The 25,123-nt window shown below is 45.7% G+C and overlaps 1 pseudogene; it reads left to right on the forward strand.

Annotated features, from left to right (window-relative positions):
• Window positions 1-3,205: 3,205 nt before the first annotated feature.
• Window positions 3,206-25,123, forward strand: part of LOC115099942 — a 60,331-nt pseudogene continuing 38,413 nt past the window's right edge.

Genomic DNA, 25,123 nt, shown 5'->3' on the forward strand with positions numbered 1-25,123 from the left:
GGTATCTGAAGGCTGTATCGTATCTCCCCTGCATCTCCTCTCCTCCAGGGTATACATGTTCAGGTCCTTCAGCCTCTCCTCATAGTCTTCCAATGCCGACCCCACCCTCTTCTTTGGACCCCCCTCTGTCCTCTCCTTATCCTTTTTGAGATCGGGTTCCGGAACTGAACAGAGTATTCCAGGTGAAGCCTCACTAAGGACCTGTACAAGGGCATCAGCACCACTTCCTTTTTTCTGGTTTTCCCTCTCTCTATGCAGCTCAGAATTCTTCTGAATTTAGCTATCACCTTGTCGCATTGCCTTGCTGCCTTTAGATTGCCAGAAACTATTACCCCAAGATCCCTCTCCAAGTCCGTGCACATCCACCATGCACCCACCATCACATACAGCTCTTTTGGATTACCGCATCCCACATGCATGACTGTGCATTTCTTGGCATTGAATCCCAGCTGTCAAATCTTCGATCAGTCTTCAAGCTTTCTTAAATCAATTTTTATTCTTTCTACTCCTTCAGGTGTATCCACTCTGTTGCAGCTCTCAGTATCATCCGCAAATTCACAACTTTTCAATGGGCGAAGGAACTATTATCAGCATCTAATCATCTGGCTTTATGGAGACAAAATAAAGCAATATCTGGGCGAGTTACAATGGACCTTCCAACAAGGGTGGCCAACTCAAGTCCTTGAAAGCCACAAACAGACCACGTTTTCTGAATATTCACAGTGAAATATGCATGAGATAGACCTGAATACAATGGTGACAGTGCATGCAAATCTATATGTTATATTTATTGTGGATATCCTGAAAACCTGGCCTGTTTGTGACCTTGAGGACTGGAGATGGCAACTCCTATCCTAAGGTTTAGGATTCCTAGCCCTTCCCAGCTTATCTATAAGCCTGCTACCCTATTACTAGAACCACTTATCACTTCTATAAGCCTTTTGATGTACATAGTGCTATATAAATACACATTAGATAGTACCTGCTTACAATCTAATTAAGACAAACATACAGGGCAAGAGAGATGTTGGGAATTTTATTTATTAAGAAATGGTTAAAATCAATATGACTATAAGTAGAAGAATCAGGGGTTAAGATTTAAAAGCAGCCTCAGAAAGGAAAAATTGGCTTCTTACCTGCTAATTTTCTTTCTTTCCATGAGTCCTACAGGACTAATCCAGACAAATGGATATATCTCCCCTATCAGCAGATGGAGCAAAGAACAAAAGATTTACTATAACCATCTTCTTGATGCATTGTGCCACCTGCAGTCAGTCAGTATTTGCATATCAAATCTTAACTCCCATACAAGAAGGATTAACAAATATTTAGGTGAACTGAAAGCAGGCCTGTTCACTTCAACTGGGAAGGCCAGAAAATAGAATCTCAACTACTATAACCACTCTTCAAACTGAATAGAGAATACACTATGTAAGAGCAGACCACAGAATTACCAGGCAGGACTCTGGACTGGTCTCGTGTGACTCAAGGAAAGAAAATTTGCAAATAGAAACTAATTTTTCCTTCCTTATCATCCACCAGACCAGTCCAGATGGATGTACCTAAGTCACGCTTAACCTGGGAGGGATCTTGGTCTTAAATCACAAAAAAGTGCAACACCTCCCTAAATGAAACAAAATACAAAAAAAGAAAGGGAATTATAAATTATTCACAGAAAAAATCTATATATAAACTACTCAGGACTTTTAAACTAAATAGAGGAGGTTGTATCAGAAAAGCCGGTGTATAAGATGTAATCCATTGTCTCTCGCTCGCAATGGGCCTCAGGCAGTATCAGTGTTGCATACACCAAAGATTTAAATCATGTACGGTCATACCTCCAATGGCTATACCTAAAAAGGTTTTTATTTATCACTCTAACTTTCACCTGTTATTTGAACTTTCGCCATCATGAAAATATCCACAAGACTATATTCTAAGAAATCAATATTTTATTTATTTATTTAAGGTTTTTTTATACCGGCATTCATGAACTCGTTCACATCATGTCGGTTTACAGAAAACAGGGGTGCGGATAATACAACCAAAAAACATAAATAACGTGATGAAGAGAAGCAGTTACAATTAACAAGGGCTAATGAACTGGGAATGTAAGAAATAGAAAGAGATAGAGGAGAATAATTATTACAAAAGTTCAATATAAATATGGTGTCTCATATGTACAGTCTCTGTACATATATGCAATAAATATATGCAATAAAATATGCAATAAAAATCTCATACTGACATCATCTTTAACTGAATATCAATCATATGATTTCTCAAACAATAGGTCTAGTAGAGTTGGAATTATAATTAAGCTAATTATTCAGTGGGCTATTGTTTGAGAAATCATATGATTGATATTCAGTTAAAGATGATGTCAGTATGAGATTTTTATTGCATATTGATTTCTTAGAATATAGTCTTGTGGGTATTTTCATGATGGCGAAAGTTCAAATAACAGGTGAAAGTTAGAGTGATAAATAAAAACCTTTTTAGGTATAGCCATTGGAGGTATGACCGTACATGATTTAAATCTTTGGTCTATGCAACACTGATACTGCCTGAGGCCCACTGCCAGCGATTACATCTTATACACTGGCTTTTTTGATAACGCCTCCTCCATTTAATTGAAAAATCCTGAGGGATCTTGCTCTTAACACTTCTGCCACAATAACAGCCATGTCTGCGGCTCGGACATGCGATCTGTAAAGACTGGCAAACATATGGAAAGGGGACCATGCGCCCTCTACAAATGTCCTGCAGGGACACTCAGCCCAAAAGGCCAGCACTCCTCTAGCAGAATGAGCCCGAAGACCTTCTGGCACCATCAGGACTTTACAAATCGTTACAGAAGACTTAGAAGCCTTTACACCTCCCCTGCCCCCACTGAACAGCACACAAGATCTGGGAAGACCCAGCACGCGCAGCTCCGGGCCCAGAGCCCGGAATGCGGCTCGCTAAAGGACGGTAGTTCAAGCCCAGTCTTTTATGCATTTCAGGTTTACTTCATTTTTAACTCAAGATGCATCTGAGGAAAGGGAGGAGTCGAGGACCAAGAGCGCCCTCGGTTCCCGCTTCGTAGGGCCGCTCCTCGTCTGCTGGCGCATCTCCGTGCCCCCGCCGCCGTTTCCATGGAAACCGCGCCAGAAACGCTGTCCAGCGCTAAGAAAGGTCCGACCGGAAACAAGACCCGGCGTCCCCTGTACCGGAAGTGTTTTCGACTGGACGGAAGGTGGCGCTGTACCAGCGGTGAGACGGATTCTCTTGTGCTCGCAGCGGCAGAGACGGTAAGAAATATTTGTATTATATCGCAACCGCGCTCTACCCTGACTCTTCTCCCTCTCTACACCGCACAGAGGCCGTGCTTTACCCGGACTCTTCTCCCCTTTTGTACTGCATAGGGACCATGCTTTATCCTGAGCCCCTCTCCCTTTATACTGGAGGTGTATAACTGGATGGGGACAGTGCTTTATCCTGACTCTTCTCTCTCTCTACACCGCTCAGAGATTGTGCTTTATCCTGACTCTTCTCCCCTTTTGTACTGCATACGGACCATGCTTTATTCTGAGCCCCTCTCCACTTCTACTGGAGTGTATAACTGGATGGGGACAGTGCTTTACCACCCGGACTCTTCTCCCCTTTTACTGCATAGGGACCATGCTTTATCCTGAGCCCCTCTCCCTTTATACTGGAGGTGTATAACTGGATAGGGACAGTGCTTTATCCTGAGCCCCTCTCCCTTTATACTGGAGGTGTATAACTGGATGGGACAGTGCTTTATCCTGACTCTTCTCCCTCTCTACACCGCTCAGAGATTGTGCTTTATCCTGACTCTTCTCCCCTTTTATACTGCATAGGGACCTTGCTTTATCCTGAGCCCCTCTCCCTTTATACTCGGGTATATAACTGGTTAGAGACCTGGCCAAGCCACACACACACTTTTTTTTTATACTCTGTATGTAGGACTGGATAGGAGCTACCCTCTGTCTTGGTTCTCTCCCCTGCCAGCCTTCATATAGTCCTTCAGTACAACAGCCCCAATGAGCAATCCTGGGCTGGAAAGCCAACTCAAGTCCTCCTCTGAGCTGGCTGGCTGATATTTTTTTTAAAAAAGCAATATTTAGTATAACCTAAAAAACCCTGAGTTTTCCTCCTGCTTGCTTCTAATGGCCCTGGATATGAGCAATCTTTTATGTACTTATTTTATTTAAAATATATTTAAAATTATTTTTATACCGCAAACTCACAAAGTTGCTTTGGTTTATAAGCATAAAGGAAAATAAATTACATATGTTATTAGGCATAACGACAACACAAAGTCACATTAAATAAAACCTGCCAATTATTCCTTCCTCATACTGATTCTTTTTACCATCTAGTCCTGTAATTTGGTTTTAGTCATGTGTTGCATAAGAGATGTGAGTATCTCAACCATTGTAATTTGCCCCGCATGTAGTGGTTGGAGATGTGCAACTTACTATCTAGCATTGCCCTCAACCCCCACAGTGGGCCTGATGTAAGATAGGAGTTAAAAATGTGTATTGAACTTTAGTGCATATTTTCTTTGCTTGTATGCTAAAAAAGTTAACTCCTGATGCGGAAAGCTAATATAATGCATATGCATCTGGAGTTAAAAATCATGTAAACCTAAAAAATGCATGCAAAAAAAATAAATAGCATCCCTAAATTACATTTAACGTGCACACAGCATGAGTTAATGCTATACACCTCTGCACTGGGAAGTAATAGCTAATGCCTTGATTAACATGGGATTTGAATAAAGGAGTACTAATTGGTATATTAAACTCTTTGTTAAATCAGGAGCCTAGCTGTATGCAGAAAAATGTGCACACAACAGCATGCTAATGTGAGCATAGACCAGCACATCCTATTACATCAGGGCTAATGTGTGGGTCAGCAGTCCAGCCTACTGGAGCTTGTCACACCTAAAGTGTGCTGACCATTCCTTTCCTTTGAAAATTGACTAGGCTAAAATGGTCCCTCCCAACTCAGATGTATAATGTTAAACTCTCCTGCTTCAGAGGATCAACAATTTATATAAAAAAAAAAGATTTTGCAGTGTGTGGTTTTTCATTTTCACTGTGATGCTTTAAGGCTTTTGATGGTGCTGCACTAATTACATCATGGGCTTTGTTATGTTCTGGCTATGAAGAAAGAGTGTTTTCCTTTATAGACCCCAGCCTGCAAATTACAGCACAAATGTTTCAGTAGGAAATGGCTTATTTGCTGCTGTGATATATGCATTATGCTCATGCTCCTGGGTAACATCTCCCTTCAGCATAACCACTTCTGGGGAGAAGGGTCAAGGTGACTCAAATCTCTAATGCTTTAGGATTTGCCACCAAAAGAACCTCATGTTGTACATTCCCTACCAGAGCAGAGGTCTCAGCAGCTGATATTGGGCCTTGAAGTGGATGTTAGCCTGCGAGGAGGTGAACAGAAATCCGGTGGATAAGTGGTGGCACAGAGCGGGAAATTCCCCGGGATTTGGTAGCAGAGCCAGGGCTGCCTCACCAAAATCCTGATTTGGAATCCCCTATTCTTGCAAACCTACACTTTAATTTTTAAAAGCAATAGAATGGATTCATGTTTTCACGTGTTTACAGAATCAAATAAGAACCAAATATACTGAGAATGTGACACATTTGTACGTGTGTGCCCCTGTCCCATCTGCAATCCACTGCTCTTACAGACACTAGTTTATGGTAAGCGCACGTAAGGGTGCTCAGGGGTCTCCCATGCCTGGAGATGGAACTGCATTTGTACACCATTGCTAAAGCTCAGCTCTTCTTACCGACTGAGTGATAAAGGCAAGAGCTGGGTGCTAGTGCTTCATCTGGTAATAGTAGGGACACGTAGAGCTTTGTATTCCAATTCCACGGAGCAGTAACTGAGTCTGCAAAAAGGGGATTTTAGCCAGTAAGTGGACTGAACACATATGAGAGGCCCACATGGTCTCATTATTCCCCAGAAACAATTCTCAGTGGAAGGACATGTCCGTGTTGATAAAGGAGGCAGATTTGTGACACAAGTTTTACTGTTTATCCCGGTTTCTTGCCAGAAGGCAACATGGCAACAGGTGCGGATGTTCGGGATATCCTGGAGCTGGGAGGTGGGGACTGTGAAAACACGGGTATCATCAGCAAGAAGGACATCATCAACTCGGATAAGGTAAGTGGCGCCCAGCCCCTGGGAGGCAGTGTGAAGGGAAGGGAGATGGTGAGACTGGGCAAGCAATAAGAGAAGGTTAGATTTCTTGCTGTCTGGCTGCACAAGTTATCCAGCTAATTGGTTCATGACCAGGCTGCTGAATGTACTCTGCTGTCTTATAGTTAGCTGGAAAAGTTTATCCAGCTGACTTTAGGACATCCAAACAGCAATCCTACACTTATCTGGCTAACACTGAATATCAGGGTTTATCCATCTAACTTGGCCAGACAAGTGGCTCCGCTCCAGGACGCCCCTGTCCTGCCCTTTACGTAACTTTTTAGACCAATAAAAACGTGGTGCCACGTGACTGGCCCTGCCTGACTAGTATGGCACCAGTTAGCCAGCTAAGGCCAAACTTAACTCGCTAAGTGGCACTGAGTATCGGACCCATAGTGTTAGATCTCTGCTTTTAAACCTCTGCCGGCAGGAAGGAAGGTCTTTCATGGGAAATGCAGGGTGTGGGAAGGAAAGATTGGATAATGTATTTCTCTTGTAGGTGGTGCCCACAGCTTCCTGCAATAACATGATTAGGGCTGCAAAATCCAATTAATTGTTGTAATGTAAATTGCAGTGGGAGAGGGGGGTCAGGCAGAAATGGTGGCAGCCCATGCATCTTTCCAGAGCTTCATTTGTAGAGAGAACAGAAATTAAAACGTAAAGTGGATGGTGGGGGCCGTTTTCCAGATGTGTGCACACACTCTCTCTCGCACACCCATACGTGAATGCGCTCTATTCCTCCTCCTCCCCCAGCCCCTGCTGCTTATGCCCACCAAAGGATGACTGGGTTAAGGAGGAGGGCAGAGAGAATGGGGGCCTTTCTCTCTACTGTCGTCCTCCTCCTGCTGGTGATTCTTGTCCTCCATCCCTAGCCCCCCCCCCCCACCATGATTCCCTCAATGGTCCTCATTCCCATCTGCAGTGGATCGAGAGCCCCCAATCCCTTCTCCACTATACTCATTGCCTTCCCCAGCAACTCTCCTCCTCTCCCTCCTTGGCCAGTAAGGCACAGGCTGCCTCCTCGGGCTGGGATGCGGCACTGCCAGATCTCTTCAGCCTCCTTGGACGTGGGCGGAAAGCTGGAATTCAGAGGTGCAGTTTGCTCTTTGTGTCTTTGGCTGGATGGTGGAGGAGGGAAAAGAGCAGGAGAGCATGCTCTCCTCGTTCATTCTTTCCTCTCTCCCTCCTTTCATTCACTCTTTCCCTGCCTCACTCCGGTTGCCTCACTTACACTCCACAGCACCTTTGATCCCCTGACTCACTCCCTTGTTTCTTGACAACTCACTCTCCTCCTCTTTCTGATCCCTTCACTCACTCTTCCCACCTCTTCCCTTCCCCAATATCCCCTTGTAGCGTATTTGGGCCGGCTGCAGCCATAGGAACCGTTTCAGGAATACCACAGGACTTGACTAACTTGGTTTGGGTGCAATTATTTATTTACAGTGCATAAATCAAAATAATAGCTCACCTTGCATCAGGCACACGCATATTAGGTAGACATTCGGCATTTGGATATCTCGTAAGGTCCTACCAGCTCCTCTGAGGCCTCCTCAAGCTCTCTAGGCCTGGGCTCTTATGGCAGGGTGAAGGGAACCGACCTTCACCCAGAATCCCTTGCAGCCTTCTGCCTTAAAGAGATCTGGGGTTCTTAAGGTAGAATGAGGGAGGAGTTGCTATACTCCGTCACTCCCCCTTCCTGTTCCCCAAGTGTGGTCATCAGAGGCAGAAAGGACTGGGAATCCAGAGCAATAAGCAGCATTGGGGCCAGGAAGCCAGCAGCCTCAGTAAATGGCAGAAGCAGTGGAGCTGACAGCTGGTCACTCCTTGACTCTTCGGCCTTGCTAATTCTCCCTCACAGCCTCCTTAACTGTGCCAGAGAATCATGCAAAAATCAAAACCACGCGGCTGCTTCCTTCTCAGCATAAGCAGCTCCAGCACATCCTTCTGGGGCTGGGATGTCAGAGATGATCTGTGCACGCCAGCGACTCTTCTCTGTTTCTGTATGGGAGCTAGAACCTATTAACGCTTCAATCTTTTTTATTGAGTTTCACTATTATATACACATTACATGTATACTGTCCCTAAGGTGATGTGTGTTTTCTGCACCCCCACCCCCGGTATCCCAGAGATAAAGAGGAACCCATCTATTCTTCAGTAACATCTCCAAAACTAACCCCTAGTTCCTTCCCTCCCCAGCATCCATCGCATTGTTCCAGAGAAACGAGAAGGTCCACCCAGTTTTCAGGACCCAAGCTCTAATGTATAATCTATGAAAAATTGTTCAGGATAGAACTACGCGCTCTATATGGCAAGCTCCAGATCTTCAGGAAGACATATTTCTTCAACGTTACGTCTACTATAATCTCAATATATTTTTCATTTCTCTACTGTGTCACATTCGGAGGCTCCGGAAGCAACCAGTTCTTTAAGATAGAGATTTTCTCCCCCCAAACTTTAGTGCATGAATCTGGAAATGGTGTCCCCCCACCAAATCATCAAAAAGAAAAAACCAGGCCTCCAAAGGTAATGGTCCCATTGTAACCTGATAAATATATGCCTGCATTGCCTTCCAAATGGTTTGCAGCACTGGACATGTCCAGAATTGATGTCCCAGAGCACCCTCCATCTGCTGGCACTCTGTGGACAACATTGACTGCGTCAGCCTCATACGACAGGCACGTTTTTGAGAGTAAAAACCTTGCATAAGAAATCTATTCTGAGTTTTTCGTAAAGAGGGCTTTGTAGTGAGAGAACGAATCCTCGAGAAACAGGGACCATGGATAAGCCCAATTCCACCTGCTACCCCTCTAAGATTCTGGTAAAATCTAGAGGCTTCTCCTTTTCTTCATAAATTTACAGAAGTAGGAAATGCTTTGTTTAGAGGGATCCTTGCAATCGGAGAATTCCAGCAAGAGCTCTCGGTTTTCATTTTGCAATTTTCTCTTGTCTAAGGATAGAATGTAAAGCTTCAGCTGTAAATAGGCCAAAAAATGCTTTTGTGGAATCGCAAACCGTATCTCACTAAAAGACAATGGGACTGCTCCTGCTCCCGACATTTCTGAAATAGTTTGAACCCCTTTAGCCGCTCACATTGGGGAAAAAAAGAGATCATAATCCCAGAGGAAAATCCCCATTCCCCGCTACTGGCAAAATATGTGAGATTTTGCTGCTAAGATGCAACTTGGTGCCCAGCCGTTTCCAGGCCTGTATGATTTGGTGCCAATCACCAATGTTCTGTAGCGAGAGCCCTCTACAATCAGGGACCTACCCTCTCCATCATCTGTCACCTTAGTGGCTTGAAATGTTCCTGCTACGCCCACTCTCCTGTTGGAGGTTTGGGCCAAGAAAACTCCCCCCTCGCATGCTCTGAGTCCCCTGCAGCATTGCATACCGCACCTCTGCAGAGCCTGTGCAGTCTTCTAGCTCGTGATTGGTGCATCTTAATGTAGACTTAGCCCTTACCAGCCCAAGTGACAAGAGGATCTCTGACATCGATACAAGGGATCGGGACTCCCAGCCTAAACCCCAACCCAAGGGACCTTCCTAATTTGCTTCCTCATACTTGCTTCTGAAGAACCTATTTCCATCCCTTCTCCAAAACCCATGATGGTCTCCTCCCCCGCCCATGAGAAGCCCCCAAACCTTCTACGTTTGAAAATATAACATCACCTCTCCAAAGGCACAATGGTCACGAAGATGTGCAGGTTCCCCCTTCTCCCAACCCACCGAATGGAGGTAAACCAAGTCTGTAATAATCACCTAAGTTCACTCAAGTCCGTGAGTCTCTTTGATGCTGACGATCTGACATATCTCTGATGAGATGAGTTGTAAATCAGCCGTGAACAAAGACAGCTGGAAGGCACAATGACCACGGCTTACACATATGGACAGGTGCCATTAACCAACTCCTCCATCTGAATAGGGCAGTCAGTCCAACCTCCAGTGCAAACCAATTTTGAATTCTGTGGGTAGGTCGAATGCGTTTGTTCTGCGCAACAACCAGAATGAGTCCTTGGCTCAATGGATAAACAACGGTAGCAAACGCAACGTTTCAACTAGCCAGCTTTACCCTGCGTCTCTAAGGGCCATGAGATCCCCTGGTACCTGGCTCAGCATTAGATTGCACAAATCCCTGGGCTTTCTCTGCTGACTCAGATATAGCAGGCTTGATCGTGTGAGAAATGTCGAGCCATGCTGGATACAATACAGCAAACGGGGTGTGCCTGCTCAATTAAACGGGTGCACATGGATAAAAATGCTTTTCTTTATGCTACTACCACCACCGAGACGTCCTGAAAAAGTAAGATGGCCTCCCCATCAAATTTCAGATTTCTAACCCAGCGGTATGCTTGGAGGACCTATTCCCTGTACGTACCTCCCAACTTTGTCACCATGTGTAGAATGCACCGCAAGCACACGTGGCATCCATTGCCAGTTTCCTCTGCTAGCTCGCAGTCTGAGATGTTTTCTAGAATGGCGATAAATGGAGATTATTCCTCCTTGATCCATTTCCAGATCCTCCAGCTTAGCTTTGTGTGCATCTCGAGCAAATGTAAAGCAGAAACTTCAGCTTCTAAACGTACTCTGAGCCAGACACCCAGGCTTCTACCTCCTGCAGTACATCAGGAAGCAGCATATGGAGCTCATCAAACTTCCTGTAAAGGTTTTCAAACTTAGCTTCTAAGATCACTGCTTCTGCATTTGCAGTCTCACTCACTGCCGGTTCTCTGGCCTCGGGGGGTTGCTTGCGAATCATGCCGCTCTCTGTCCTTTCACACAACACTCTGGAAGACACCTACAAAAAAACAGCCACTTACCTCACCAAAATAAAACTACTAACCAACATGGAACTCATCCTAAACTTCGATAAGACAGAAATAATCATACTGGACAGAAAGAACAATGCTCCTCAACTACCACCTCTCAAACTAATGAACCAAAAAGCTGCTATCTCACCTATCACCCATGCCCACCCATGCCCACAACCTAGGAATCATAATTGACAATGAGCTATCCTTCAAGAACCACATCACCTCTAAAATCAAAGACGGATATCACAGACTCCTAACCCTACGATGTCTAAAACCTTTCCTATTTCCCAACGACTTCAGAACAGTCCTTCAGCTACTCATCTTCTCCAATCTGGACTACTGCAACTCCCTGCTATTCAACTTACCTCTCACCATCATCCGACCACTCCAAATCCTCTAAAATAGAGCCATCAGAATACTCACTGGAACTAAAAAAACACGATCACATTACTCCTACGCTTATTTCACTACACTGGCTCCCAATAAAATTCAGGATAGAATACAAAATACTATCCATAATACACAAAATAATATACGAAAAACAAACAAACTGGTTAAGTACATCTATAAAACTTCACTCCTCAAACAGAAACCTCTGCTCAGCCAACAAAGGTCTATTAAAGATTCCACCTACTCGTTCCAAACAACTTACCTCAACTCGGAAGAGAGCCATTTCCCTAGGAAGTCCCAAACTCTGGAACACCCTCCCAACCGAACTTAGAACAAAATTTAAAAACCTTCAAAAAAGAACTAAAAACCTGGATGTTCACCAAAGCACCTAGTGACTCTCAGATATTACTTCCCTCCTACTGACCCTATGCAAACCATGTTGAACCATGCAAGCACATAATACAAACCTAACTGAAAACCATATAGTTTGAAATACGATCTACGTGTATAAAGCCTGCAATATTTATCTTGACAATCACATGAATCTTTGGAAAATAGGCTAAGCGATTACTCTACCATTCCCAAGAAATCTATTCACCGTTAAGCACTTTATTACCAACAAACCCTCCCAAGCTGAATACCTAGCATCATACCCAGTTGAGCCTATTACATCCAATTGCTGTTACTCAATAGTAAATTATACTCAACACGAGACATCGCCGTGCTGTGAAACCACTAATAGTAGATGTCATAAATACCATGACAATACCCTGCTGTATTAACATACATAGTATGATGGTTCATATATTCTCTTGTTTTAGCCCCTCCCACAGTTACCTTGTAATCCGCAGGCCCGTTCTTATAAACCTATGTTTTGTAATTGTTAAGAACATAAGAACATAAGAAATTGCCATGCTGGGTCAGACCAAGGGTCCATCAAGCCCAGCATCCTGTTTCCAACAGTGGCCAAACCAGGCCACAAGAACCTGGCAAGTACCCAAATACTAAGAAGATCCCATGCTACTGATGCAATTAATAGCAGTGGCTATTCCCTAAGTAAACTTGATTAATAGCCATTAATGGACTTCTCCTCAAGAACTTATCCAAACCTTTTTTGAACCCAGCTACACTAACTGCACTAACCACATCCTCTGGCAAACAAATTCCAGAGCTTTATTGTGCGTTGAGTGAAAAAGAATTTTCTCCGATTAGGCTTAAATGTGTTACTTGCTAACTTCATGGAGTGCCCCCTAGTCCTTCTATTATTCGAAAGTGAAAATAACCGAGTCACATCTACTCGTTCAAGACCTCTCATGATCTTAAAGACCTCTATCATATCCCCCCTCAGCCGTCTCTTCTCCAATCTGAACAGCCCTAATCTCTTCAGCCTTTCCTCATAGGAAAGCTGTTCCATCCCCTTTATCATTTTGGTAGCCCTTCTCTGTACCTTCTCCATTGCAACTATATCTTTTTTGAGATGCGGCGACCAGAATTGTACACAGTATTCAAGGTGTGGTCTCACCATGGAGCGATATAGAGGCATTATGACATTTTACGTTCTATTAATCATTCCCTTCCTAATAATTCCTAACATTTTATTTGCTTTTTTGACTGCTGCAGCACACTGAGACGATTTTAAGTATTATCCACTATGATGCCTAGATCTTTTTCCTGGGTGGTAGCTCCTATATATGGAACCTAACATCGTGTAACTACAGCAAGGGTTATTTTTCCCTATATGCATCACCTTGCACTTATCCACATTAAATTTCATCTGCCATTTGGATGCCCAGTCTTCCAGTGTCCTTCTTGCAATGTATCACAGTCTGCTTGTGATTTAACTACTCTAAATAATTTGTATCTGCAAATTGATAACCTCACTCGTCGTATTCCTTTCCAGATCATTTATATATATATATATGTTGAAAAGCACCGGTCCAAGTACAGATCCCTGAGGCACTCCACTGTTTACCCTTTTCCACTGAGAAAATTGACCATTTAAACCTACTCTCTGTTTTCCTGTCTTTTAACCAGCTTGTAATCCACGAAAGGACATCGCCTCCTATCCCATGACTTTTTTTGTTTACGTAGAAGCCTCTCATGAGGGACTTTGTCAAATGCCTTCTGAAAAGCCAAATACACTACATCTACTGGTTCACCTTTATCCACATGTTTATTAACCCCTTCAAAAAAATGAAGCAGATTTGTTAGGCAAGACTTCCCTTGGGTAAATCCATGTGACTGTGTTCCATTAAATCATGTCTTTCTATATGCTTTACAATTTTGTTCTTGAGAATAGTTTCCACTATTTTTCCCGGCACTGAAGTCAGGCTCATTGGTCTGTAGTTTCCCGGATCGCCCCTGAGGCCTTTTTTAAATATTGGGTTACATTGGCCAATCTCCAGTCTTCAGGTACAATGGATGATTTTAATGATAGGTTACAAATTGTAACTAATAGATCAGAAATTTCATTTTTGAGTGCCTTCAGTACCCTAGGATGCATACCATCCGGTCCAGGTGATTTGCTACTCTTTAGTTTGTCAATCTGGCCTACTACATGTTAGACCCACCCCTTCTTTTTGCTCAGGCACGCATGTAATTTGTGGATTTAAAATACGCATTGCTCATGCACAAGCTTCATACTCATGTGTATGGGTCTTTTGGTGTGAGCAATGCTTTTAAATTGGCCCCTGAGCATGTAGGGCCGCTGCTCTTACAGCTAAGGCAAACTCAAGGTCCAAATTGCTATATATTTTGGGCGGGATTTTTGATAGTTGTTTGCAAATAAAACTTCTGTGAGCCAGCAATAGATAAAACTCTTGTCATTCTGATCTCTTACAAAAATACTTAGCTCTGGTTAGTAAGGACAATCTATCAAGGGGGTCATTCCCAGCTATTTATTTCTGTAACACTGTAAGGATGTACTGAATATTCAGTGTCAGCTTTCATTTCATATAATTATTTGGAAGATACTTGATAAGAAATGTATCCTTGGTCTTAAGCTCATCCTGGAAGGCATTTAATGGAGAAGCTTTCTGCCTTTATTATTGAGTTTTATATACTGTCATTCGGTAGAGCCATCATAACGCTTTACAAAGTATGTATTTTTCTTAGCAGTTGTGCAACAGTAAAACAATGTGAACATTTTCAGAAATAAACCTATCAAGTCCAGAAAGCATTAATAGGTTGGATGGGGAGGGGAAGGAGGTTCAGGGTGGAGAGCAGGTGCGAGATCAGTTGAGAGTTGGGATGATCAGACGTCTGAGGGTCAGTGTAGAATTTGCAGAACATTAGTGTTTTTAGGTCTTTTTTGAATGTTTTTAGGTCGTGCTGGGTTCTCAGGGCTTTAGGTAGGGGGTTCCACAGTTTAGGGGAGGCAATTGAAAAGGCTCTTTCTCTTGTGGTTGCCCACAATAAGTCTGAGACGTTTGAACACACTCGGCCTTCGTTTATTTATTTATCCAGCAGATGAATCCAGAAGGATTAATTTTCTAAGCTGGTTACATTTAGAGACCTGAATGACATCATGGCAGTGCTAATTCTCTCTGTACCACTAACAGTACGGGTATTTCTCTGGTTAGAATTTGCTCATGCATGATAAGAGTTGCTTGGGTGCTGTTATTTGTTCTCTAGCTGGGTGGATGGTTCTTAAACTGGGTGGAATATCATCTCTCTCACAAATATGAAACTATTGGAAGAGCAGGAACGTAGACGCTCACGTAGTCTGGTCCATCTAGGAGGCCGGATGTTTGCTGGTTATTTAGGTTATTATAGAGGCTTGTGATTAGTCATGGGAAAGGTGGGTGCTGTGCTACTATGAAAATATGCTAATATTCCAAACCAAATGAAGGGAGAAAACTATTCAATATGTCTCAGCCAGGACCATATCTAAAAATATTTATATGTGGAGCATGAAACTCATGCAGATACAGCCTGCTATTGTCAGTCCTCACTGTAATCATTGGTCTGCAATCCTTTTTGTATTTGCAGTGCTTTCTTAGTACAATTGAAAAAATAACGTCGTTGACTTGTACAACGTCTGTAGGCTATGCAAAATTCATCATCTTCCCTTAGGTTTCCATGCTTTGAGTGGCTCTCTGCATCGGGACGCACTATATTCTGATCATCCCGATGTTGCCCCGCCACAGTGAGGGGAGAGAATTTATATTCGCCCATGGACCAGACCACTCCCGTTATTCAACAGAGGGCATTCATCGTGGATATCCAAAACTGCTCTCGCTTACTGAACTGCCTGTCCCTGTCACCTGCCTCCCGACTCGTAACTGGGATTTGTTCAGCGCTTGTCCTTTTCATTTGCTGAAACGTATGATTACCCTTCAGACAATGCTGCGCTCTGACCTGCCTGTATTTTTTCAGTCTTGAGGCAACTCTTGTGGTGTTCGGTTAATCTACTTCATCCAGTTCTTTTTGCACGCCCAGAATAAATCATCGGGGAAGAACATTGCCAAACATAACCAGAGAATTAGTGCGATTGCTAAATTTTGTTGTATATTGAGCCGTGGGATGAATCCAAGAATTGCCAGTCATGACTTGCAGGGGTAACTCGCATCGCTCACATGTGCAGTAGAAATGCAAAAACGATGACAGCCTGATGGGGACTGCCAGTAGCAGGCCGCGTCCGCATGAGCATCAGGTTCCATGTAGGAAGCTCATTTTAGAAATATTATTGGATATGGTCCTGCTTTAGACACATAAGTAAGGCTGGATCGTTTTAAACATTAGTATGACAAATATAGCAGGAAATCTGGAGCCCTTTGGAGTGTTCTGTGTCCCGGGTGCTGTAATTGCAACGTATTTGCCCTGAGCACTTTGTAAGTGGTGTGGCAGTTTTAAATGCAATTTGATGATGGTATCGTATTAGATAAATTATGCTTTACAGCAGGGACTGGCATCTGCAGTCCTGGTGGTCCCACAAGCCAGTCGGGTTTTCAAGCTATCCACGCTGAATATTCATGAGATGCATTTGTAAATACATCTGTGGCCCCTCTTATTCCATATGATGGTAGAGTTCTTCCAGAGGGATTAGTTGTGTTCACAGCATGGGAATAGTATTCGATAAAAAATATATGGATACATGCAGCAGTTCTGTTTGTCAGTGACTTGTAGCAAACCGATTCTTTCATTACAGAAAAAATCCAAGAAGTCTGCAGAAACTCTGACCTTCAAGAGGCCGGAAGGGATGCATCGAGAAGTCTATGCATTGTTGTATTCGGACAAAAAGTAAGTGAGAGACCCTGCCGCCGGGACCAGCCCATGCTCCTCCCAGCTGCTGCCCAAGGGTGTGTCGAGCTGGGCTTTCCCTTCCCCCGTTTCTGCTGACTTCTCACTAGGAGATAAGAGTGCAGATCCCCTGCAAGAACGAGACCTGTGAGCCCATGCACTTCATCTTATTATTATTCTTTAATTATATGTTGGTTACTTTGAACTTATTCTAACAAATTCCAGTGTGTAAAGTTACAGTACAGTGGTTTCGGCCCGCAGACTTTTGTGGTTACGGAATTGGTCGGTGGATGTCTCCTCACAGTTGGGAGCTTTTCCTTTTAGGGAAAAATTTCTTTTTGGGGATGATTTGGAGCAGCTCATTAAGTCCTTGGGGGATAATAAGGTGTATAAGCTTCCTGAGGATAAGCTGAAGGCCTCCAGGGGTTTCGGTCCTTCCCGTTCTCATTTTAGAGCTCAACGCTGTTTTTGCCAGTCCAAGCCAGTCGCCTTTGGCCAAAGGCAGCCTTCTAGGAAGTCTCAGTCTTGGTCTCATTCCTTTCGAGGCTGGAGGCCTCCCCGAGACAGCGGTGCTTCAGGTGCAGCAGGCCCTAAATCATCCCAATGAAATAGCGTCGACCCACCCCTCTGTTCCGATGGTCGGGAGACGGCTGTCCTTGTTTTATGAGGAGTGGGTCAAGATCACGTTGGACCACTGGGTTCTAAGCATTATAGAACATGGTTACGCCTTAGAATTTGCTCACCCGTTGCACGATCTGTTTATGGTGTCTCCCTGTGGGTCCTTAGGGAAATGGCGCCAGGTAGAACAAACACTTCGTCGGTTGATAGACCTCGGAGCGGTGATCCTGGTTCTTTCGGACGAGCAAAGAACCGGCAGATATTCAATTTATTTTGTGGTTCCCAAGAAGGATGGGTCCTTCCGTCCGATTTTGGATCTGAAGGTCAACAGAATTCTTAGAGTGCCCTGTTTTCGTATGGAAACTCTGCGGTCCGTAATTGCCTCAGTCAGGGGAGGAGAGTTTTAGCTTCCCTCGATCTGATGGAGGCGTATCTACTCATAGCGATTCGGAAGGACCATCAGTGGTATCTCTGGTTCATGATCCTTCGCAAACATTACCAGTTTCAGGCCCTTCCCTTCGGTCTGGCTAACGCTCCCCACACCTTTACCAAAAAGATGGTGATGGTGGCAGTGGCCCTCCGATGGGAGGGGATCCTGTGTCATCCTTATTTGGGCGATTGGCTCATTCGAGCATAGTCAGAGGAACTATGCAAGTCTGAGGTGGCCAAGGAGGTGCAGACCCTTCACTCTCTGGGCTGGATCATCAACCCGACTAAGAGCCAGTTGTGTCCCACCCAGGTCCTGGATTTCTTGGGGGCGCGGTTCAACACTCGGATCGAAAGGTCTTCCTTATGCAGGAACGGCGGATAGCAAGCTGATGTCTCAAGTTCGTCGTCCCTTGGCTCTGACGCTTCCCAAGGTGTGGGACTACTTGCAGGTGCTTGGTTCTATGGCATCTATACTGGAGTTGGTTCCTTGGGCTTTTGCTCATATGAGGCCGTTGTAGAGGGCATTGCTCTCACATTGGGATCCCAAATCTGAGGAGTTCCAGATTCCCTTGCCACTCCAGGAGCCCACCAGGTCCAGTCTCGCTTGGTGGTTGATACCTGAACATTTGTCTCGGGGTTTAGACCTGGAAGTCCCTCAGTGAATCATTGTGACGACTGACGCCAGTCTTTCCGGTTGGGGAGCAGTTTGCCAATCTCAAGCACCGCAAGACCAATGAACACAGCAGGAAGTGCAATGGTCCATCAATCATCTGGAGACACGAGCGATACGATTGACCTTGCTGAAGTTCCTTCCTCTCATCCGGCATCAGTCAGTGCGAGTGTTATCCAACAACGAGATGACTGTGGCCTACATCAACCGGCAAGGAGGAACAAAAAGCCATCCTGTAGCATTGGAGGCGGATGTTCTCATGTCCTGGGCGGAGAAAAATCTGACCAAGCTAGCGGCTTCTCACATTGCTGGGATGGACAATGTTCAGGCCGATTTTCTGAGCCATCAGCAACTGGATCCTGGAGATTGGGAGTTGTCCGACAAGGCGTTCAGGTTATTAACTCATCGGTGGGGGATTCCTCGCTTAGATTTAATGGCGACTCGGGTGAATGCCAAGGCGCCTCGCTTCTTCAGTTGTGGAAGGAGTGGATGCTCTTGTCCTTCAGTGGCCCCCGCAACATTCTGCTCTACGTCTTTCCTCCTTGGCCCCTGGTGGGCAAGGTTTTAAGAAGAATAGAGGCCCATCCGGGTCCAGTGGTTCTGGTGGATCCGGAATGGCCACGGAGGCCGTGGTTTGCGGATCTCATCAACCTCACGGTGGTCGGCCCCGGTCCATCTGGGTCATCTTCCAAATCTCCTGATGCATGGTCCAGTATTTTTCGACCAGGTGGATCGCTTTTGTCTAGTGGTTTGGCTTATGAGAGGCGGCAGTTGAGAAAGAAGGGCTATCCGAATGCGGTAATTTCCACTCTTTTGTGGGCTCGCAAAACCTCAACCTCTCTTACTTATGTCCGGGTCTGGAAAGTGTTTGATTCGTGGTGCAGTCGGTCGAAAGTTTCCCCTTAGCACGCCTCAATAGTCCACATCCTTGCCTTCTTACAAGAGGGTTTGGCAAAGGGGTTGGCTTTCAGTTCTCTTAAGAGTGCAAGTGGCAGCTTTAGGCTGTTTACGAGGGAAGGTGGAAGGAGTGTCCATATCGGCTCCTCCGGATGTGGTGTGCTTTCTTAGAGGTGCTAAGCACTTGAATCCTCCCTGACGGGCTGTTTGTCCATCTTGGAGTTTGGATGTTGTGTGAACCTCCTTTTGAGCTGCTTAAGCGTGTTACTTTAAAGGACCTTACGCTCAAAACGTTTTGGTAGCTATCTGCTCAGCTCGGAGAGTCTCGGAGATTCAGGCTCTATCTTATCGTGAGCCTTTCCTTAGGTTTTCAGATTCTGGTGTCTCTCTACGAACGGTGCCATCCTTCCTTCCTAAGGTCTTATCGGCTTTTCACATGATCCATTCAGTTGAGTTGCCAGCCTTTCCAGATTTGGATCCAAATTCTCTGCATGCACGCAAATTGAGGAGGTTGGATGTTCAGCGGGTCCTTCTGCGTTTTTCGTTTGTCTGACCATCTTTTTGTTTTGTGGCGCGGTCCTAAGAAACGGCATAAGGCTTCCAAGGCTATTGCTATTGCTTTGGCGTACATATGTCACGGGCGAGCGGTTCCGGAGGGTCTTAAGGCTCATTCACTTCGGTCTCAGGCGGCGTCCTGGGCAGAAAGTCAGTTGATTTCCCCCCAGGAGATCTGTAGAGCGGCGACTTGCAAATATTTGCATACTTTTGCTCGGCATTACCGTTTGGATGTTCAGGCTCCTGACTCCGAGAGTTTTGGAAGCGGTGTGCTTCGAGCGGGCTTTCTACGTCCCACCCGTGTAAGGCAGCTTGGGTACATCCCAGCAGTCTGGGCTGATCCGGGTACGTACAGGGAAAGGAAAATTGGTTCTTACCTGCTAATTTTCGTTCCTGTAGTACCATGGATCAGCCCAGAGTAGAGGTTCTTTCCACTCGAGATTTTTTCCATTTTCTGACAGACTATACCAGAACGAGGACTTCAGTGCTCTTAATCTATACTTAGTTTTGATTTAGCCACTAAATTTGACCGTTTTTGGATTACCTGTTAGAATTTAATTTCTGCTTTGGTACTGTTTATACTGAAGGGGACTGCAGGTGGTGCACCTTCAAGTTTTTCTCTGTCTCCATCTGCTGGAAGGGAGGCATAACCGAGCAGTCTGGGCTGATCCGTGGTATTACAGGAACGAAAATTAGCAGGTAAGAACCAATTTTCCTTATTTTTGTATCCGCATATTCCACAAATGTGCACATGCAATTGCTCCACCCAGCCACTTCTGAAACTGAATAACCGTTTTGGTTTTCCATCTGATCGACCCCAAATTTTCAGGATATGTCAGAGAGTGCATGAGGTTCATGACAGGGGTATATTCCACCGCTATGTGCATGTGACTCTCTGGTGTGTACTTAATGCGTGTCACGTTTTCAGGAGATGGGGGTGGGTGAGGGTCATGACAAGGCATTTCACGAATACCCACATGCAGTTCTGCCACCTGACACACCAAATTTTCAGGAGATGTCAGGGGGCCAGAAGGAGTCGGGCACAGGTAATTTGTCCATTACTTCTGTGTGCAGCCTCTAGTTACATTCATAGCCGTGTTAATTGCATGCATTGATTAATATGCAGAAACATCTCCTGCTGTTGCTGGCTAAGAAGAGGTAGGAGAGAGGGTGGGAAGGGAGCAGCAGACAGGTCCTATGCTAATCTTTCTGTTTGGGTGCAAGTTTAATGGATTTTCTCGGGGAAGCGATTCCATTTTGCTTTGTGCTGGCTGCGGGTAAGGCCCTATGTGTTCCTTCCCCCAGGGATGCTCCGCCCCTGCTGCCCAGCGACACCACGCAGGGTTACCGCACTGTGAAGGCCAAGCTGGGCTGCAAGAAGGTCCGGCCCTGGAAGTGGATGCCCTTCACGAACCCAGCCAGGAAAGATGGGGCCATGTTCTACCACTGGCGGCGAGCAGCCGAGGAGGGCAAGGACTACCCCTTCGCCAGGTTCAATAAAGTAAGGACAGCATCTCATGACGGACCAGCCTTATCCTACTGTAGCACCCATAGAAAGTACGGTACTCGGCTACATGTTTCTGCATTTGTTACGCTTTCTCCTTGCTTCGGAAAGCTCTTATCTAATTGTTAACCCCTTCTTTCTCAGCAGCAATGCCTCTGATCTGCTGTGCGAGATTTTATGTTTTAGGTTCCGGATTGCGGACGCTTCCTGAGGTGTTGGGCGTCTTCGTGGGCCATCCCTCAGGAGGAGCCGGGCCGCCTGGGGTGGGGGGGGGGGGGGTTGGATACCCCCTGACTGGGTTCGCCCGCAGTGTACCGGACGGTCCAATAGCCAGGGGTCATGGCTCCCTTTACCTTCCGAGGCACCTCTCGACCACCTTCCTCTGGACAGGGAGCTTCCCGCTTAATAAAGTTTCTTTTAAGTTCCTTGTTTTAAAAACAAAAAAAGTAGAGCTTAGCAGGAGCTTCGGCCTCAAAAGCGGGAGCTGTTGGCCAGGGCGGGGAGGTGCAGGAGTGAGCGGCGGTCGACTGGCTGTTAACCCGGGGATTCGCGGTGCCTCTTTCCTTGTACGGTCCCCTGGACTCTGCCCACGTTCCTGGGAACTCCCCAGTGGGGGTTGCAGTGGCTCGGCGAGCATCTCCGCACAGGAGACCTCATGGGGGGAGTGCTGCGGGGCACGATCGGGACCATGGCGCCAAAAACCTAACATGGCCGCCTGCCGCGCGTGTGGAGGGTGGCCAGTGTAACCCCAATATTTAAAAAGGGCTCCAGGGTTGATCCGGGAAACTGCAGACCAGTGAGCCTGATGCTGAAAGACTGAGTTACTGCCAAGATTTGCTGCTTAGTTCAGAATTTTTCTGCTTCATAAACAATTTTTCTCTCAGAGGACAATTATGGGATTCACTTCCATGTCTTGTTTGCTTCTTGATGAACAAGGTTTATGGTTCAGGGGTATCTAACCCTTAGTTTCCTATGTCTGTGTAAAACGTTTTTAAAGTATCTCAGCTTGGGTACAGGTCAGTACTGAGGGACTGCAGGTGGCACCCTAGGTTATGTAGCAGTGCCTCTGCCTCCATCTGCTGGTGGGAGTGCATAACCCACTGGTCTGGACTGATCTGTGGTATAACAGGAACAAAAATTAGCAGATAAGAACCAATTTTCCTGTCTTGGCCCAGGCCTAGTGAACATAAATGCTGCATAGCATGGTGAAAAAATAGGAACTCTCTGCTCAGGGTCAATCCTGGAACCCGGGTTAGGCTCTTATAGGGGTTATAATTAGTCCCTCACAAATTCAGATTCACAAAGCTTTTTTTGGCATGACTGTGTGTGCATGTGCTGCCAAAGTGATGTATAAATTGACTAAAGTCAAAGAAAAAGAGAAAAGATGACACAGTAACGACGGTAGCGATAAAATAAAATGCCTTGTATGGGATTCAGACCTTTCATTCCTGCAGTGTCGGGGCATGGAGAATGCCCAGGGTGTATCCCCGCGTGCCCTTCCAGCCTCAAAGCCCCAAGGGGTTGGTTTTGCTCACCTGTGACTGCAGCGTGTGACTGGGACTCGATTCTCTGTTCGTATAGCTGAGAAGCCTGAAACGAATGTGTTTTCATCTTCTTGTGCCAGAGCTGTTAGAGTGCTCCCGGAGGTTTCGAGCCATTTTTGCACATCTGGGCGAGGTAGGGGCACTGTGACGCAGGAATAAGATGAATATGCCTCCCTCCCTCTCTCTTCCCCTCCTGCATGTTAATGTCCCAGACAGTGCAGGTGCCTGTGTATTCGGAACAGGAGTACCAGATGTACCTGCATGATGATGGATGGACCAAGGCCGAAACAGATCATCTCTTCGACCTGTGCCGACGGTTTGACCTCCGCTTCATTGTCGTCCATGACCGCTATGACCACCAGCAGTTCAAGGTGAGTCGCCAAGCATGCTAAGGTCCCAAGATGAATTGTCCTGTGGTTGACAGCACAGTCCTTACTGATCTGGGGCCAATGAACTCCCCAGGATCTCTCTCTTCTCCTAGGGCAGTGGTTTGCTGTTGCCTTATCAGAGATCTTTGGGGAAACTAACGCAAGCAGAATTCATAGTTCACAACTAAATGTTACTTTAGCTTCCCTTTGCTGTTCTCTTGCCTAGAATGCACAAAGTGACTTTATTATTCAATAAAAGGCATCTCTCAGTATCAATTAATGCACAGCATTAGACAATATAGCCAGCCAGGCTGAGAGCTCCAGGGTTAGACTATGCCAGCCTGTAGGCGTACTCATTACGTGGCAGTGCCTTCCTGCTGTTTGCAGCGACAGAGGCCGCCCAACTTCTCTCAGGAGTGTATGATGTTCTCTCCTTCATCAGCAGGTGCCTCGCTGTTTGCCACTCTCGGAGCTACAGTATCTTTCTAAGGGAGTCATTTATCAAAGTGCTATATGGCGTTTTTCGCATGAAAAACCCACCATTAACGCATGCTAAAGCACCATAACGTTTGGTGCAATGCAAATGAGAAAAAGGGGAGGATATTGGGGTGGGAATTTTGGCCAAGTGGGCTGGGCTCACGGTTTTGCGAAGCCATATCGCACGGCTTTAACGCAAATTTTAACTACACCTTTTTCATTTGTGTAAAGCTGTGCGATAGGGCTTTATCGCGGTTTGCGATGTGTTTCGCACATGCTGTTTTCATCGGTTTTAAGCTCCTGGAGATCCAGCCTAGCTATCAGGGCCCTCTGGGGAGAGAGAGAGAGAGACCTGGGTAACATCAAGCTAGGTTGAGAGAACATTGCCCAAATCTCATCTTGGAGTGAGTGTCCTCACTCCGAAGGACATCAAATCTTCACAAGAGAGCACTGTTCTGTTCGTACGTCTCACTTTGAATGTCAAAGTGGCCCCTAACCCCTACACTAATACCTAAACCTCACCTCTCGTGATTAGGTGGGCCTCCCATAGGGATACAAATACCTATCTAGGGTGAGGGCATTGTGGCGAGGTGCTCTCTCGCGCTCTCTCTCTCCCTCTCTCCTTAAACCTACTAAACATGGTCCGTCTCTCCCCCCCCCCAGTGGTTGTATGTAGGAAATACATCAGTTCTGGCACTTAGTGCAAATTGTGATAAACTGCCTATTACCCTAAAACACGAACCCTTTTCCTTTTGCATGCGATATTTAGTGCGTTTTGATAAATCCAGGCCTAAGTGTTTCCCCTGCTGTTTGTTTTGTGATGCAATGTGTAGAAAAGATCCGCGGAAGACCTGAAAGAGCGCTATTACAGTATCTGCTCCAAGCTGGCCAGCATCCGGGCCACTCCGGGAACAGACCTGAAGATGCCAGTGTTTGATGCTGGGCATGAGCGGCGCAGGAAGGAGCAGCTGGAACGCCTGTACAACAGGACCCCGGAGCAGGTAGAGCCATGGACCTTAAAGCGGCTTCCGGCAGTGCTGAAATGGGTCCAGTTTCCCACTTCCATCACATAAGTGGGGGGGGGTGTTAAAGATGGGATAGGGGGTCAGGTGGATTTGTTCTGGGCTGCGAGGGGGGGGCGGGTTGAGAGGACAGAAGAAGGTGAAAATGGCAAACGTTTGATTGTTTTGCTGCTTTGCCTGTGGGGTGCATAAGAGTCACTGCAGGCTGAAGGTTTCTGTATTTGGTAACTTTGGTTAATAAAAGGTTTTACAGTAAAAGGGACACGCGCCATTGCCAGTTTCACCCCGGCTAGTCATAGGACTTCCAAGCCCCCCCCTAGTTTATGAATCCAGCTGTATGAATGGGGATTAGGCTGTCTGGCA

This window comes from Rhinatrema bivittatum, chromosome 10 (genome assembly GCF_901001135.1).
Source record: "Rhinatrema bivittatum chromosome 10, aRhiBiv1.1, whole genome shotgun sequence".
NCBI classification, from domain to species: domain Eukaryota; kingdom Metazoa; phylum Chordata; class Amphibia; order Gymnophiona; family Rhinatrematidae; genus Rhinatrema; species Rhinatrema bivittatum.